Source organism: Protopterus annectens, chromosome 17.part0 (genome assembly GCF_019279795.1).
Source record: "Protopterus annectens isolate FY-2018-M chromosome 17.part0, PAN1.0, whole genome shotgun sequence".
In the NCBI taxonomy this organism is placed as follows: Eukaryota; Metazoa; Chordata; order Ceratodontiformes; family Protopteridae; genus Protopterus; species Protopterus annectens.
Window position 1 is genome coordinate 656,922,306 of NC_056751.1, and position 19,339 is coordinate 656,941,644.

General features: G+C 39.5%; 1 protein-coding gene across 1 annotated transcript in view; it reads right to left on the reverse strand.

Moving 5' to 3' along the window:
- SPON1 (spondin 1) overlaps nt 1-19,339 on the reverse strand; it is a 1,605,397-nt gene that overhangs the window by 644,860 nt on the left and 941,198 nt on the right. The gene's annotated exons all lie outside the window — the stretch shown is intronic.

Consider the following 19,339-nt stretch of genomic DNA (forward strand, 5'->3'; position numbering starts at 1 on the left):
ATGTGGTATACCTAGCAACATGTGTTGCCTGTACTTGTTTCTATGTCGGGAAAACAACACGTAAACTGAAAGACCGCATTATAGAACATAAGTCAGAAATCAGGAGAGGATGTGAAAATAATGCCCTGGGTAAACACATTAGGGCACTAGGTGAGAACCATAAGTTTAAGTTTAGAGTTTTAGATATGGTACGAAAACCCTTTAGAGGTGGGGACATAAATAATTTGTTAGAAACAAAGGAATATGAATGGATAATACGTCTTATGGCTGATGTATACCCAGGTTTAAACACAGCTGTTTCTTTAAAACCAATATTGGTTAAAATACAACAAACAAAATTGAAGTAAAGATGATGTTCATATTCTTATTTATATACAAGAATTTTCATGTTTTATATGTATTTTATATGTATCTTTATATGTATTAAATATTTATCTTTTTTTTTTTTTAATTGAATTTCTGGTCATATGGTCCTGGCTGCGGGTCATGTGATGTCTTTTTGGGTGTATTTAAGTGATTTTTTAATGAACCTTATGTTAATCATTGAGAAAGGGTGTGTCCCGAAAGCTCTGTGTTTCATAAAGGTGTTTTATTCAACTGTCGTCTGTTTTTCTTGAATTATGGGGCAATAGTTTCCAGGATCCGTTGAGACACCACCTTTATGGAGAGGGACCACTGTTGCTGTACGCCACTCTTTGGGCATATATCCTGTAGTAAGGCTGAGATTGAACAGTAGTTTTATGTTTGGGTTTAGCTCTTCTTGGAGTTCATGTAGGACGCAGCCTGGGACACAGTCTGGTCCCATTGATGCTGTGTTTTTTGCTTTGGAGCGGGCGGCTCTTACCTGAGCATCTGAGATGTCAGGGGGGCAGCACTCTGCTGGGATAGATATTTGCCCTTTTGGTGGGAGTTTGCGCTGAACCTGTCAGCTAGGATGTTGGCAATGTCTGTGGGTTCGGTGTATTTTTTGTCATTTTGGACTAATTCTGAGCATATCTGGGAATTACCACCCAGGTTCATAACATAACTAAAGAAAGCCTTGTGATTATCCTTAGTGTCCTGTGCAATTTTTCTCTCGAAGCTGGCCTTAGACAATTTTATGTGTGCCCGTAGTTTTTGCTAATACTGATCAGTGATGCCTTCCCTTTTTGGGATTTTGCTCTATCATTTAGTAGCTTCCTCCTTCTATTGTATAGTTTGTTTATGGCTGGGGTCCACCAGACAGGATGTCTGCCTTTGGAGGATTGGGTCTTGGTTTTATTTGGGATCGCATGATCCATGCATTCCTGAAGGTGTTCATAGAATGCGTTTATAAAGGATTCTGCGGTCTGGGACGTATTTTCCACAGGCCCAGGGGCTTTGAAGGATTCCACCTCAGTTTTGAGGAGTGTAAAATTTGCTTTAGAGAAGTTTTTCACTGTGGTTTTCTCGGCAGGGGGTGGGATCGGGATGTGAATATCCAGTGAGATTAGTTTATGGTCTGATCTTACCAGTGAGGGATACACTTCTGGTCTGGAGCATAGAGTCCCCATGTTGGTGATGACCAGGTCCAGTATGTTTTCCCCTCTTGTGGAAGTGGTAACAAGTTGTTCCATAGCATTTGAGTTTATAAATTCTAGGAACCTTTGGGCTAGGGTGTTGGAGCTAGTGTAATGCTCCCAGTCTATGTTTGGGTAGTTGAAGTTGCCGAATATAATGGTGTTTGGAGAGAACTTCATATTTTCCAGTGTTCTCAGGAAGGCCGAGTGGGGTTCCTGGGTTTGGCAGGGTTGTCTGTAGCAGGCTATAAACTGCAAGGCAGTTTTACCCACTGTTAGTTGCACATGGATAGTCTCTGATGCTTCGTGCTTTGCCACCAACCTGGAGGTGTGGGTATCTTTGATGAATATCGATACTCCCCCTCCTTTCGTGGTTCGGTCCAAGTTTTGGGGCCGAAAAGCATGGTATGAGGTATAACCTGGTAGTGCTGGGGTGCTCTCGGGAGCCCTGAACCAGGTTTCTGTTACTGCACAGATATCGATGTTCTCCATGCTAAGGAGAGTTTTGAGTGCATGCATCTTGAGGTTTAGACTTCTGGCGTTGAGTAGCATTACTCTTAGTTTCTTATCCCTTGTGATACCTATGGAGGTGGGTTTGTCTTTTGAGCCTTGCCTAAAAAAGGCACTATGGGGGTAGCAAGAGCCTTTGCCAATATCTGAAAGCCCAGGGGTGACAGGTGCAAGCCGTCCTTAGCGAAGCATCGTGGCTTGTCGAGCATATCATCCCAAGCTGACAGGCATTGGATCCCCTTTGAATGACACCAGTACTTAAGCCAATTGTTGAAATTGATCATCTTGTCTTCATATTGTGGCATCATTCTTGGTGAGGGTAAGATGCTACTCAAGGTCAGGGTCATACCGGCCTAGGCTACATGCTCAGAGAGCTTCTTTATGTCTCTTTTCATGTAGTCCAGGGAGGTACGTCTCAGATCATTCACACCAGCATGGACAATGACTGAGTCATATTTGTACTTGCCTTGGAGTGACCTGAGTGCTTGTGTTATGTGGCGGATCCTAGCGCCTGACAGGCTGCTCACCATGACCCTCTCCTTGTTCAGCCTGGTGAGCGGGACATCAGTGTGCCTGATGATAGAGTCACCTATTTCAAGTGTATCAGGTGTGTTGTTTAGTCTTAAGGGCTGTGACTGTTCGGCACACTGGCTTTGTGAGATATGTGTTGCACGTGTTTTGTTTTGGGGTAGCGGCTGCTTGGGTGTCTGCTTTGGCTTTGAAGGTCTCTGCTGCTTTGGCAGATCTTTATTTATAGCCTCCGAGTATGTTTTTGTGTGATTATGTGTTTGGTTTGCTGTCATGGTATGTCTATGTGAGGCTGGAATTGTAGTGAGTGTGGTTTCCTTCTCCTCCTGACTGGTTATGCCAGTACTTAGTTGAGAGAGCTTAGCCTCCAGTTTGGCTATATGGTTGCATCTCTCACATGTGTTGGAATTTGTTGGGAGGAGGAGAGGGTTGTCTGTGTACATGAGGCAGTTGTAACATTACCTCAAGATTCTCAGATTCACCAGCTGGAACGGAGAGGAGATTGAGAACTCACCTTTGGACATGCTAGAATAATATTGGGAATTCCTTAATAATTGAAAACCAGACCCAGTGGGGAGTGAGGGTGTAATGCTTTTAATTTTTAGTGCTGACTTATATAATTGCTTTAGTGAGCAAGTGCCAGGTAACTTAAGTGCAATGTGTTACAGGTAACTTAAATGCAAAAATGACAAACAGTAACTTTCTTTCAAGTGAAACAAGGAAATAAGTACAGTAAGTTTTGAACATTTTATGTAATTATTAATGAGTTTTGTGCCTTTTGTTTGCTTAATAATATGTTTTTGTGCTACTCATTTGATTTATAATGTGTTTTGTGCCTTATAAATACGCTGTTTCATTTTCTTTACCAGATAAATAATTTGTGCAGTTTTCTTTACCCTTAGCTCATTTCTGGCCCTTTTTTGTTTATTTGAGCTCTGTTTCACTCAACTTGCTTAGTCTACCTTCACCTTCAACTCTGCACCTCATGGCTTGAAGAAGTTGTTCTAATCCCAGATCTGACACCATGTCGCTCGTCTGGTCAGGATAAAACAAACAAACATTTGTGGGTTCAGTTCAAGCAGTTTATTGCACACAAACACATCAGAAATGAGGTGTTGTAACTTAAAACTTAAACAAACCTATAAACAGAGTGACTACCACACTCATGCATGTTAACACTCTGGCTGTTGTCTCAAAATGGCACTGCTGCCTGCACATGCTCAGTATTTGTATGCATGTGCTATATCTAGAAATGGTTCTAAAAGGTACATACACATGCTCTGACTTACAGTAAAGCAGAAGAAGTCCATAATCAACAGCATCACAACCAGCACTACTGCTTCTTGGGGTTAGGCTAGGCCAGATCACAGTATGTTTTTGATATACAGATGGCAATAGTAATCCTCAATATGACCTAAAGGCTGGTTTTCCCTACAAGATCATCAGGAAAGTCTTCCTCCTGCTCAAATGTCTGCTGCAGGGTATGTTAAAGCATGTAGCCCTAGGTACAGACTCTCAGTTTATGGGTCATATCTGCCACTCACTTTTCAGTGACAAATGGAGCTTCAAGTATGCTTCTTTGAATGCCTCATGTTTAAAATTATTTTACATGTGGGCAAGACCATCCTCCAATTTGCGGGACACTTTGTACTCCACATTGTTTGAATTAGTACAGGCAACTGCAAAGCTGGAAAATGTCAGGGTAAATTAGAAATAATTTTGACAATAGCCCATTTGACAAATCAGTATTCATATTTTGTGTCACTATGAAAAGCAAACAGAAGGCATAAACTGATACTCAGAGCCACATTAGGTTGTTACTTCCAGCTGTGTCGAAGGTAAGAACATGTGGACTAGGGGCTTATCTGTCATGGGTAAGCACAGCGTATGTAACAGCAAAGTACAATGGAGGAAAGAAGGGCAGTTGTGAAACAGCTGAAGGTTGACCCTGTTTCAATACCACTAGAATACAAAAGGATTCAAACTATGATCTCAACATAAGCAAAAACACTATGATGAGGCTATAACTATCAGAAATAATTGTGAAACAACAAGCAGAACCACAGACACAAAAATAGTTTATTATAGTGCCCTTATGACAGACTATTAGGGCAAAAGTCAAAGAAAACATGTATATGTGGGGACAAGGAGGTATAATATCACTTATAGAAACTGCACTTGAAGCAGAAGGAGCAGAGCAATAATGTAAGATGAGACAACATTAGAAACAGTACAAACAGCTAGATGAATTACACCTGGCGAAAGGAGGTGAACAGAATGTTATTGCTATGGAATAGATGACCAAAGGCAGTAACAGAAGTCAGTTCCCAAAGCCACTGCACAATTTCACATAGTTTACAGGCTATGTGCCCTAGGACACTAATTGCAGCAATCTGTTGGCAGTGTTTTAATGTATTCCAGGGCAGATGAGTACATAGTGAACAACAGATGCTTGGAGAGCTGTAAAAGAAGAGGTAGTAACAATAAAAACTGTTAGGCCTCCATGATGCACTGTGAATCATGAAGATTTTGGTAACTTCACTCGTATCTACTCAGACAATTTTCTGCTGAGAGTATCATGGGCATAAGTGAGACCACATACATGAAACCTTCTCATGGGTGTTATTCTTTGCTCATCCATTGTCAGTCTGTCCAGAAGTGATCATCAGAGTGCCATAATGAGTCCATATTAAATATACTCATGTGGCGGTGGTGAGCTGCCGTTAAGTGTACAAAGCTAATTGTTCAGGAAATGTTAGTGCTGCTTTCACTTTCTAAATTGTTGAAGACGAGGTGATATAGCCTGACCTCTAATGCCTGCACTTTCAAACCTAACTGAATTGTAGCTATACAACTCTTTCTACCGAAATTTTTATGGAGTAGGATTCACAACTGCAGGATACTCTTCCTTGCACATAACTGACTGTGAGATGGCACTGAGAAAATATAATTGTACATAAGAGACCATTATTTTATTTATCCTTTGTTGACTAGGTTAGTCCTAGTGGCCTCTTTTCATGGGAGACCCAAGGTGGTATTTATACTACTAGAGTAAATTTGATCAGGGTATCCGGAAACTTCCCTTGCTCTTTTTCATAAGTACTGTGGGATCTTTTACATCCACCTGAAGGACGACATGCTCATGAGTGCAGCACCCCCCCCCCACTTTTGTTGTATTACAGTGATAGCAATCCATCTACTTGGGATGAGAATAGAATACACACCCTTCTGTGCCAAAGGTCAGCATGATACCTGCTACAACACTGACACTATCTGCAGGCAAATGGTAAAGGTAACTTTTACAGTGTTGGCCTGGAAATGCCAAATCATTAACTAGACCATCACAAATAATTATTTGGAAAAAGCTAACTATTACCAATGTGCAAGTTAAATATAGTAAAATAGGTAAATAAATATATTCCTGTCTCACTGGCAAGAAGCATATAGTGAAATTACCTGCACATCTAACTGGACGAAAGTGTTCACAACTGGTTTACTATCAAATGTTTGAAAATCACCTTACCGTCATTCATAAGGTCAAAGGTATAGGTACAAAAGTTCAGAATTGCAAGTGGAAATCCTGTCGCCTCCAAAATGTTGACACATAGCTTGCATTTTCAGTTTTATGCGCTGCTGTTTCAATTGACTTGCACTTCAGTGGGGATCCACAGTGTAGTGCGATTTTGGCGTTTGAATATGTAATTAGCAGGGGGTGTGGGATTGCAGGGGGACTTGCCCTCTGCAAAACGTTAGTAGTAATATATCTCTAGACATCCAGGTAATATTGATAATGTCGAATTTGACATACTGACATTACTGTGTACTGTTGCAAGGAAAAAACATAGACAGAGGCAATTGATGATGTTGTGTAGACAAACAGACAAACATGAAACACTACAGACAAGTAGGACTGGTTACATACAGAAAAAGATTTGTGTGACAAGAGAGGGTTTCATACATACAGAAGATGGTAAAATGATAATGGTGAAAGAGGGCCATGCATAAGGTATGTGACAAGATGCACTAGGAATTTTGTGACACCATGAAAGGTATAGAATATGGCAATGGGTGCAGGGAGGCTGGCCAGCCTGGAAAAGATAGCAATTTACTCAGAACCATCATGAAATGATGGTCATGAGTACATATAAATGCTGTAGTGTAAAAACTCCTAAGTAGGTGACTCGCAGTGATATGCAGCAGGATTTTTTGTGAAAAAAGACATCTTTATAGAGTATTGTCTTAAAACACAGTGTACATGTTGCTGCAGACATGACTAGGAATCATGACATTGCTTTGCGTGCCAACATTAACGTCATATTACTGTGTCATTTGGTTGCACAACCTGTTTATGTTGTCATTTCAAAGCAGAATGCAGACCACAATAGGGCTGCACAACTTATGTTTCAGACACAATCATGCCCTGTGTATTATTGCAAAGTGTGCAAGAAACCAGAGTACTACAACATTTACTTTATGGATTCCAAAATAGATTTTATAAAGGTAAAAGACAATAGGAACCATCCATATGGAACTGCCACACACACAGATATGCACACAGACACACTCATTCATGCACACACCCAGTCACTTAACACATAGGTACACTCACTCACTGTCATGCATTTCCATGCACACATACACGTACACACACACACACACACGCATATGTACAAATGTAATTATTTTACCTCTAATATTGCCACTGAAGTAAGGGCCATGGTAAGATGAAGGATAAAGCCTGAATCGCTGTTAAAGCTTAACACCTTCTAGTGCATAATAAAGGAATGTGACCCCAGAAACTGAGAAAAAAGAGCCTACTTCTATTATTATCAAAAGCAGTTACACCTAGATGCTGTACACCTTATCTGTCACAATGTTAAATTTGTAGCAACTGCTTAGATGTATATTTCAGAACGCAATATCTGAGCAGGTCAAATGAAACCAGTACAAAATAATCTCCTTAATCTGATATGAGCTGGTCTATATTCCAAGAGTTATTGAAACAAGCTTCTGATTTTATTTGAAAGCATTTTTACATTTCTGGCTCACATAATGACATTTTGAAACAAGTTACATGTGGGTATTCCATAATAATCTCAAACTAAATGACCTAGATTCAAAGATAATGCACCATTGTTAGCATAAACCTTTAAGACTGCATGCCTTAGATGGCCTCTATATTCAAAAAACACTTTGCTACTTAATTAAAAAAGGTAGGAGAGAAGCCATGACTCAGTTAAGATCTAATTTTATAAATTTCCTACTGATGCGATTATTAATCTTTTGTGTATGTGTGTGTGTGTGTGTGTGTGTGTGTGTGTGTGTGTGTGTGTGTGTGTGTGTGTGTGTGTGTGTATGAAAAAACCTTTTAAGCAGTATATGAAAGCACACACACACACACACACACACACACACACACACACACACACACACACACACACACACACACACGCCATAGCAATACTAGTTTTGCACTTATTTCAGCCCATAGCCATACATTGTGCAATACTGGTACTGCCACACCAGATCAGTGACTGTGTTTAGCAATTGTCAGACAACAGCAGGGGTAAATCACTTTTATTTACCTCAATGAGGAGTAATGCAAACCTGTCACTGACGCTGATTTTGCCTCATACCTTTTCTCTGTCCCTCGTAAAAAAAAAAAAAAAAAAAAAAAAAAAAATCTTTGATTTGTTGGTAAATCATACAAGATTATAGACAGTAGGTAAGTTTAATACTTACTGTACATTGATGCAAAATGTGTTATTCTAATGCTGTTTTAAGTCAATTAGAGTACTATTCAAAAAATGTTTCTGGTTTTGATCCTTTATTCTGCTATTATTTTTGGCTTTGCTCTGAATTCTTAAGCAAATAAGTTCAGAGTTATAGTATCTGATTTTCTGCCAGCATTTATAAACTCACAAAAAAGAAAACCATCACTGAAGACAAGAAGCATCAGCTCTTCTTAAAATCCAAGCTATGACCTGTGATTGGCCACTCTGGACTGCAGATTGCTAGCACTTACCTTGGCCATATTCATTCACTGATTATCAACTTTATATTATATCCCAACCCTGTGTCAGGTAAAGAGTGTAATCAAAAAATTAATAATTATCTTTCTCATCATTTTTCCCAACCATCAGCACCTTTTGTGGGTCCCCTACACAGTCAGTGATTATTAAGAGGGGCCCCCCTAAAGCTCTGCAGCCACAGTTATTTCAGGCACTTAAAGCTGATTATGATGTTAGTTTTAGTAGAAAGAATTTATGTATGTCAAGGGCACTATATCAGTGGTGAACATTTAATGAAATTGTGAATCCTGTTACTTGACAAAACACTGTTAATAAAACCAGTGATATATTTGTATTTTAATAGAGATATACATAAGTGTTCTTATTATCTAGCTGGTTTAAGTGCACAGCCTTGCTGTACAAGCTTTTATTGGTTTGACAAACATGTAACAAAATACCAAAATAACATAATTTGCTGTGGTTGGGGCCACCCAGGACTATAGCGTTCACTGGTACCTAAAGCTGGCATTGGTTACAGTTAAGTTTTTGCAGTTGTGAACAGGTTGAATTTATGTGCTGTACTGCTGGGAGCCTCATGCTTGGTACAGTCCATGTTTAAAAAGCTGTATGAACTGTGTGTTTTGTTTCTGTTACTAATTTATCCATTTTTTTTCAGTATTCTAAGCCAAGATATGATGTTAGTTGTGTTGTGCTGTGCATACCTTTCAACTGTCCAGAATACTGCAAACACACATGGACAGACACACACACACACACACACACACACACACACACACACACACACACACACACACACACACAAAGCACGCACACACAAATATACACATGCATGCACACAACTGATCTTGAGAAAAGTAGTAAAACTTGATACAGAGTTTCAACTCTTCCATATGTAAAATAAACTTTTTTAATTTTTGTATTCATTTATATATGAAGAAAATGTAATGCACAACTGCGAGACATAGTATGTATTCATGTATCTAGTGCAGTTTACAAGGGAGAAAAGGTTTATTCCTGAAACTATTTGGAGGGTGACAGAAGAGGATAAAATGATGACAGAGCTGGGACTAGATCACAGAGATAGACTGTGATGTGCACATGGTTGTTACATATAATGTATGTAACGGTACTGTGTTAACGTTTTGTGTGTGCGTGTGTGTGTGTGTGTGTGTGCGCGTGTGTGTGTGTGTATGTGTGTGTGTGTGTGTGTGTGTGTGTGTGTGTGTGTGTGTGTGTGTGTGTGTGTGTGTGTGTGTGTGTGTATGTGTGTGTGTGTGTGTGTGTGTGTGTGTGTGTGTGTGTGTGTGTGTGTGTGTGTGTGTGTGTGTATGTGTGTGTGTGTGTGTGTGTGTGTGTGTGTGTGTGTGTGTGTGTGTGTGTGTGTGTGTGTGTGTGTGTGTGTGTGTGTGTGTGTGTGTGTGTGTGTGTGTGTGTGTGTGTGTGTGTGTGTGTGTGTGTGTGTGTGTGTGTGTGTGTGTGTGTGTGTGTGTGTGTGTGTGTGTGTGTGTGTGTGTGTGTGTGTGTGCGCATGTGTGTGTGTGTGTGTGTGTGTGTGTGTGTGTGCGCATGTGTGTGTGTGTACGTATTTTGCAATGTAACACTGAAAAACTGGCTATAATTTCTTTCACACCGTAGCACAAACATCATTGGCATTGCAATTACATTTGTGTGTATGTGTGTGTTTGTACGTATTTTGCAATGTAAGACTGACAAACTGGCTATAATTGCTTTCACACTGTAGCACAAACATCATTGACATTACTGTTACATTTGTGTATGTGTTGTGAATAACAGTGTATTTGAGAGTAATAAGTTGGCCATATTTTCTTCCAGTTACCATCAGAAACATAGACCTTACACATGAAAGTTGGTTATATTTTGGTGGTTTGGAAATTAGACTGCTGACTGCTACTCTGATGCATTGAGTAGCACTGCCATTTCAGTGTTTTGCTCTGAATGAGTTCTTGGCTTTTTTTCCATGTGGAGTCTGCAAACCTGCCCTGCCAATATGTGCATCTGTCCATGTGCTCTGGTTAATCCCAGCATGTCAGAAACATGCAGCAGGTAGAATTCCTTCCTTTTCCCTAAAGGTGAATGTGCGGTGTGTGTGTATGTGTCTGTGTACAAAACATCACTGATTTTTAACTGTGCAAACACTCAAGGTTTGGCATATACATAACTCTTCTACGCAGCAATAAAAAATGCAGTTAACAAGGAATTATATTTCAAAAGTAAAGCATAAGCTACATCACAAAATGTTCAGATGCTTTGAGCTAGTGCAGAGGCAGTGTACTATCTTGGAATAACAAAGTGGAATACATTACTGTAATCAGTATTTTTTCATTTTTCTTACAGTCACATGTTGGGCACATGTACAGGTGGCTGCCTTTTGGGGTTAGGGGTGAGGAGTAAGGAGGAATGTTATATATATGTATGACAGCAGTCATTTGAAATCCATGACTGTGCTCATTTGAACCTTTGATTTCATCCTAATCTAACACGAGAAGATGCACGATCAGTGACTGTCTTTTTTTTTGGGGGGGGGGTAGGAGGCAGGCAGTATTCCCAGAGAGGATTTGTGCATCCTCACAATTATCTTGTTAGATGATTGAGAGCTACTATTTTGTAAGCCTTGAACATTAAGCCCTGGGTACAACTTATGTCTTCCTTGAAAGAAAAAAGTAAGACTGAAATTCTTTTCTGACTCATGATTTTCGTTTAGGCCACCATTGGATTAAAAAACTGGGAAATGCTCTAAAATGCATCTCAGGGCATCTATAACCCTATGGTTTCTACAGAACCTATCTTAATAGAGTTATTTCCTAAACAGTTATTACTGTGATGTCTTGGTCAGGAAAGGTGTGTAGAAAGGATTCAAGAAAAACTAAAGTTGAACAGCAACGCTGAATTTCTTCTCTTAATCATAATTTCTGTTCAAGCTATTACAGTATGAAAGGGTTGTGTAAAAAGAAAAAAAAACTTAAAATGTACTTCAAGGCATATAGAAAGTCATGGTTTCTTGAAAATTTTGAAGATTAAGGCAAAATATGAGAAAAGGAAGAAAAACAAGTATTGTGCATAATGTGGGGAATCTGAGATAAGGGACACACAGAAAGAAGCAATGAAGGAAGTGTGTGTGTGTGGAGGGTACAGTGAGAGGGTGGAACAGTAGGTAGTGCCTAGGGCACCATTTCATTAAGTCCAGCCCTGTACCTCAAGTTGTTGCAGAGTATCACAGTTTCAGCTAAATGCCAGTATCTGTGAAGGTCCCTCTGTGAGATGAGCCAACATAGTGTGGTGCACACACCTATCAGAATGTTAGAGCATTGTAGCTATGGGTCAGTCTGTATTCACTACTCCTAAACCTCTGCAGCATGAATTAAAAAGCTGCTTAGGAGGGGTGGCAGTGACAGTGTTATGCCTAGACTAAAGTGTCCGGGTGGTCCCCCTAACTTGACATTTGCTGGGGGCCTCCAAAATGCCAACACCAGCCCTAACTGTAACTGCATACTACCCTTACCTAGAATGATGCCACAGTAGAAACAAAAAGTGATTGAGTTCAATAACTGGCTTAGTTTTTGGTGTCATTCAAAGGGGATCCAGCTCCTGTCAGCCTGAGAAGCCATTGCCAACAAACCTTGCTGCTTTGCCAGACGTGGTTTGCACCTGGAACCTCTAGGCTTTTGGCTGTTGAGAAAGGCTCTTGCCTCCCCATAGTGCCTTTTTTTGGACAAGGTCTCAAAAACAAACTTTCTTACATCAAATTTCCCAGTCATAACAAATTAAGGGTCATGCTGCTAAATGCTAGGAGCTTAAAGCAAAAACTGCACACCCTGGAAGCACTTTCATCAACAGAAGATGTAGATGTCTGTACAGTCACAGAAACCTAATTCAGGGCCTCAGAGACTACCCCGGCCTTGCAAGGCTACAATGCCTTCCACACCTTCAGACTGCAAAATGAATTTGTAAGAACCAAAGGAGTCAGTGTTTCTCTCTATATTAGAGATAAATTTACCTCCCATCTAGTTAGACTGCACAACTCCATGGAGTTACTCCAAGTTCAGGTCACAGTGGGTAAGACACTCATTCAAGTCATAGCCAGTTATAGATCCCCCTCTATGGTTCATGACATGCATGAAGCCTACTTGACCAAACTGGAGACAATCCAAATATTACCAAACACTCTGGTTATGGGAGATTTCAATTATCCTACCTTCAAATGGCAAACCAATGCTAGCCCTAAGTTGCTAGTACAAAAGTTCATTGACTTTGTTAACTCAAATGACCTGGAACAAAATGATCATTCCCCGATAAGATGAACAAACATACTAGATCTGGCCCTCATTAACATGCCAAACAGATGCACTACCGCAACTGTGGTCCCTAATTAGTTAAATCTGATCACAAATCAGTCACCTTTGAGCTGACACTAACACCAGAACTCACAATGGGTGAAATCAGACTAAAACACTTCACCAAGGCAAACTATATCCCCTTAGGTGAAGGTGTAATACATTCCAAGCACCACCCTGATCTGGAAGTGGTAACCACACCAAAGCTTACATTACAGCCCTATACAATCACCTGCATAAGTATATAGACTTGGCTGTACCAGCAAGAATCAAAGCCAGAACCCCAAGCAGAAACAAGCCACCATGGTGGACATCCAGAATCAACAAACTTTACAATAAATGCAAAAAGTTGCTATCCAAGAAAACAAAGACGTGACCCCAACAATGGGAAAGCGCTCTTCTAAACATGCTAAAATATGCACTAGCATCACCATTAACTATCATTTTCAATCACATTCTAACCACAGGCTTTGTTCCTGTGGAATGGAGAACATCAACAGTTATTCACCTCCACAATGGTGACCTAGCAACAGAGATGGTGAATTACAGACCCATAAGCCTAACCAGCCTCATCTGTAAGGCCATGGAGCATATCATTATGGATCTCATAAATAAAGACATAGGCAGCCTCTATGCCCTAGATCCTACCCAATTCAGCTTTGTTAAGGGCAGATCCTGCCTGTTAAATCTGGTGGATTTTTTTGAAAATGTGACCAGGGCCATTGATGAGGGCACATCTGTACACACAGCATACCTTGACTTGGAAAAGGCTTTTGACACAATCCCGTACTCAGGCATTACTGATAAACTTAGCAAACTGAATGTAAACCCATTCAGTGTAAGATTGATTGCCAACTGGCTCACAAACTGGACATACACTAACAAGGTGGGTGACTCCACATCAGCCAGTATACCTGTTACCAGTGGGGTGCCACAGGTGTCAGTGCTGGGCCCCCTACCATTTGGTATATTCTTCTCAGAATTTCTGGTCTAAACGAAGGGATTGTGGCTGACCAAGTTCGCAGATGACTGCAAACTGGGTGCAATTATCGAATCCCCAAATTATGTCAGTATAGCCCAGGAGGGTCTAATACAAACCACTGACTGGTGCCTTAGCCACAGTCTCAAAATGAATGCAAATAAATGCATCATCATTACATTCGGCACAAACAATGTCCCTTCACACTACAAAATCAACAACAATACCACCCTAAGTACCAACGAAGTGGTAAGGGATCTGGGATAGCAAGTTGATTGTGACCTTAACTTAAACCACCATGTGTTTACAGTAGTAAGGAAGACTTTCTACATAGCACACTCAATTAGTAAAGGCATGACCTCAAGAGCAAAAGAGGTAATAACCCCTCTATATTCGGCACTAATCCACCCAAAATGTAAGTATATCACCCTGTTCAGCATGCACCATACAAAGATTGTTCAGCAACTGTAGAGACCTCAGAGCTTTCTAACTAAGAATATCAAGGGATTCCAGCACATGCCATAGACAGACTGACTAAAGTCCCTGTGTCTATACTCTGTATCACATAGACTTCTTAGGGGAGACTTATGCCTGGCCTACAGGACAATCTCAGACCCAAACCTAATGAACTTGATGCATATCTGTAAATCAAACAGGACTAGGGCTACCCATTCCAGGGACGTAAATATGGCCTTTGACCTAGGATATGCTGGAAGGAGGCATTTATCTCACAGCGATTGCCGAGTCTTTAGAATAATCTACCTATTCATGTGAAACAGAGCACCAATATGACACTGTTCAAGGGGAACCTGGACAAGTGGGTAGGGTATGTTAAATTCTTACCGGGAATAGCAACCACAGCCCTCCTGAATGTGAGCAGCCATTACTAAATGCAGTCTTGGGTATGAACTAACATTTCTATGGTATTACATTAGGATGAAATTGCTAGGCCTGAAATGACCTCCTGATGATCCTATGATCCTTGAAAATTAGTGCGATATAAAATATTAAAACACCCAGTGCAATTTTGATTAAATTACAAAAATGAATGTGAATGTATTTACTGTGTATTTATACTGTCACAGTTGAAGTCCAGGAAAAATGTCTCTAAAAAAAGCCTGCCATGATTCAATATTTCTAGTACCACTCTAATGCTATTATCCTAACATGACATCATGCTGGGGGCAGAGTTTCATAGAAAAAAAAAAGTTCATAATGTCAGCAGAAGCTCTGTCTTGCCAGTTTCAGCTAGATAATAAGTAATTCCAGCAAAGAAAACACACATAACAACTACCACTACAATGCTGCCATTGCTTCACATGCAAAACAAAAGCAGCACTTGCAAAACTATAACAAATAATCACCTTAGGAAAAATTATTACAGCATTCTTAATCTATGTATAGCCTATTGTAGTTTTATGGCCTGTCCAAAGCACTTTTTGATCTCTCATTTATTGTATCTGTCATCAGTTATATCTTTATACTCCAGAGCAGTTCAGCTGTGTAGTCATTCTAAAGTTAAGCAATGTCTAGAGAGAAGGGCACAGATGGGTACACTCCCATTGTGCTTATTATACAACCATTGTCCAAAGCAGTGATAGCAACCATAATTTAGATGCGCATCTTTGTTTGGAGGGACAGTCACTATAGTCACTTCATCAGTTAATAACAGCAGACGTTATTTACAAAATGACAAACATGAATGTATTTACTGTTCTAAATACAACATGAATAGAAGCTGCACACTTGCTTTCATATTAATCTGCTATTAAAATATAGATATAAAAGCAATATAATATAGAGACTTTGGGACAGTGAATCGACAGCAATGGCAGCACACATACAATATCCTTCTAACGGTATACTATACCATTTTCCCAAAAGGAAAGTTGCTTTTTTACTCTCATTTTAGTGCTATGTTATTCTGCTGCAGAATGCAGTAGGTCCACAAATGATGCAAGTTACCTCTGTTATGAAAGTAAATCCATTGGCTGCCATTCATAACGAAGAAAAACAATGGTTGCCATATAATGTTACATGGCTGATGTTTGTCACATTAATTCCACAATATTCCTTGTACTACATTTGGGGAAACCATATCATTTCCGGACAATTTATCACAGCCAACAGGAAGCACCCACATGTGTTTCCTTATGTGTCACCTCCAAAGGCCTCATACAGTCTGGAATAACATAATAACTCTTGCACACAAATATCCATTAACAGAACCCACACATTTCATCTTTTCAAACTGTACCAAGAATGGCTGGTGGAAGGTTGGCACAATGATTAAGGTAAAGAAGTCTTGCTATTAGATGAAAGCGCTCATCTGTGTTTGTTATAAAATACTATTTTGCCTTAAACAGTGGCCTGGATTATTTTTTATACTTTTCTTATAATGATTAAGGTGTTTACCTTATAGACACAAGGTGCAGGATTTGCTTCTCACATGAGGTAATTGGCTAGACTTAAAATGGTTTACAAAGGCAGTTAATCTAGCACTAATCTATGAATACTGAAGACACACAAGCACATATACAGACACAATATACATAACTGTAAAATTTCCAGGAGTGTGCTGTTCCTACAGAACACCATATTGTTCCATCCTAAGAAATGGCTGCTGAAAGTGAAGTGCTCCACATTTAGGTAGATCAGCAGGCTTCTTGTTCCTGGCCAAAAATGTTATCTTAACTTTGTTTTGTTCTCTCTCTGTCTCCCTCTTCATCCATGCAAACCTGTACCTGCTTACTGCATCAAACATCGAGGTGGTACAATAAATAACAACAACAAAAAATCCTACTTAACATCTGCATCAGCTGTACAATATCTGCATCATCATTTTGATGACTGAACAACAAATATATTCAAGACTCTTTCAAAAATGGCATAATGAACAATAAAAAGCTTAATGTTTAGTCCCAAGCTGAAAATTCGTATCAACTCTGGAGTCATGTTTCTGTTGCTAGAGCTGCCTTCTGCCTTTGTTGTATTCTATTTTTAAAGCTAGGTAACTCCTTTTGCTCTTCTGACCTTCTCTAGATTTTTTTCGGAATGTCAAGATTTTCCCTCATATTTTTGGTCAATTTTCATAAAATTATGGTTTTCTGGTAAATAGGTGGAAATCATTAAAGACTGAATTTAGAAAATAATGACAGACATTTGAATTTCAGACTTCATACCTTCAGGAAATTCATGCTAATGCAAAACTTGTTATTCTATTAACTTTCTAAGGTTGTAAGAGCAATATTTAAAAATTGTCCATGTTTTTGGGCTTTTGCCCCACTTTTATTTATGGCTCTGTAGATATTTCTTGCTCTAAGAGATTGAGAGGTATGAATTCCTCCTACTCTCATGGACTTACTGCAGTATTGCTGTGGCTGTTCTAGACCCTAAGGGCATCCTGGGGTTCTGGTCATCAGTGTTTCCTTTTCAGGGGGGGCTTATATGCCCTATCTACTCCCTTTCTTCACCCCCACAAATGTTGATTGAGTCCAAGGACAACTCCCCTCTTTGAACCACTCCTCTTATGAAAGGCCATCTGCAAGTGCCCTCCCACCCAGAAAAGGTATGCTCACCCCTCTCTGTCTCTCTGTCTGTCTTTCAATTGTCCTAGCCAATAATTGAACCAAGGTCAGCTGGGATGTAGTCAGAGCTTTATCCTTCTATGCTAGCTAAGTGGCCGAGCCCTGACTTCTTGTTTACTGTACTTATCTGTAGCTTTTTTAGCTCCACCATTATTCTGGCTAATGGATCCTTCAGAACCTTATTATCCTGCTGTAATACCAGCATGACATACTAATTTCCATTCAATATCTCATCAACTTCATTAATCAGTTTATTCATGACTTTTGGATTTTAGCCAAAATTGTCTTTACCAATACATTTGCAACACCATTAAACTAAAATACACTCAGACTTTCAAGGACAGCTGCTTCTGCCCCTATGTCCATAATACAGGTGACTAATATTTCCAAAAATTTGGATTTTTATAGCCACATAACTTGCTTTCTTTAGTTTACTACCTATTTCCATAATGAATGCACATTAGTCCACTATGTATAAACCTTTCCCTTTACTTCTATGTGATAAACATCAATTTAAAGTTAATTTGTACAAACTATTTATGGAAGCAATCTGGGGGAAATGTGTTTCCTTACAGCACCATACCAAAATGGCCACCTCAAATTCTTGATGCCCTTAAATGAACTCTTCTATAACATAATGGCAGCTGCAAGGTTAAGCAGAGGATTATGATGCTTTACAAAATGATTCTATGACCAGGACCCTAACTAGCTCATCTCTTTCTCCCTTACTGGTGCTTATGTAAAGCTACTTTCCATAGGCTTTTATGTCCAAAGATCAACATTCACCGAAGTGAAGTACTTCCAATTCCATTCTCAACCATTCCACATCCAGTAACATCATTGTGTCTGAAAACCTCTATGGGCTCACTGGGTGAGGGTTTTAGCACAAACCACATTTCTCAATTACTCACCAATACAGAAGACCAAACCACCTAAGCAACAAACACACCCTCCAAGACTGGTTCTTATTCACACTTCACTCATTGATTCTCTGCTGCAGGATGGAAGCCTTCCCTTTTTATGCCCTGTTAAGGCAATAATAGTATAAGTTTCTCTGTTACCATTTAGGTCATATGAAAAGGAGTAGGAGCACTTCATTTGCCATGAATAAGTAAACAGTGACATGGCCTGCATTACTGTCCAAAAAGGATGTAATAGACCTTTTGAATACCTCCTAAATGTTCTACTGCTACTGCAAAATAAATATTTTCACTCATACTAGGTAGGACAAATAAAAAAAAGTTGGCTAAATTATGACATTAAGAAAGCACTTTTTTGGACAAGAAAGATGCTTAGAAAGCATTCACATTTCAGACCTCACACACCAAGTGGATAGAATTCAGCAATGCTATGGATATGTATACAAATAATTTTCCAGCCAACCTACTTTACAAGATATTTTCAAAGCCTGTGGCACTAATATAATGACACTCTGGCTGACCTATGGAGATAATTAAGAAAGGATCTACTCTGCTTCTCTCCTCTTACCTGCGTCCTCAAGTCACCACTCTCACAAGTAATGAAAAAGTCATCACCTCTCCCCTTATCACTCACATTGACTCCTTTGGGATTCTCAGCAATCAGGAGCATTTCAATGGGAAAGGACTAAGACTGACCTTAATCCTTCATCTTTCTTTCTTTCACTCTCTCTCTCTCTCTTTCTATTGGATATATTTTCCTGCACTATTATTTCCTGAATTTATACATAACAAATCAACTGAAAAATATTGTCAGGTCTATTCTACCTGCCTTATGTGAATGCATACTAAATGAAATAATAAAATAATACATAAATGCAATCTCAAATGATATG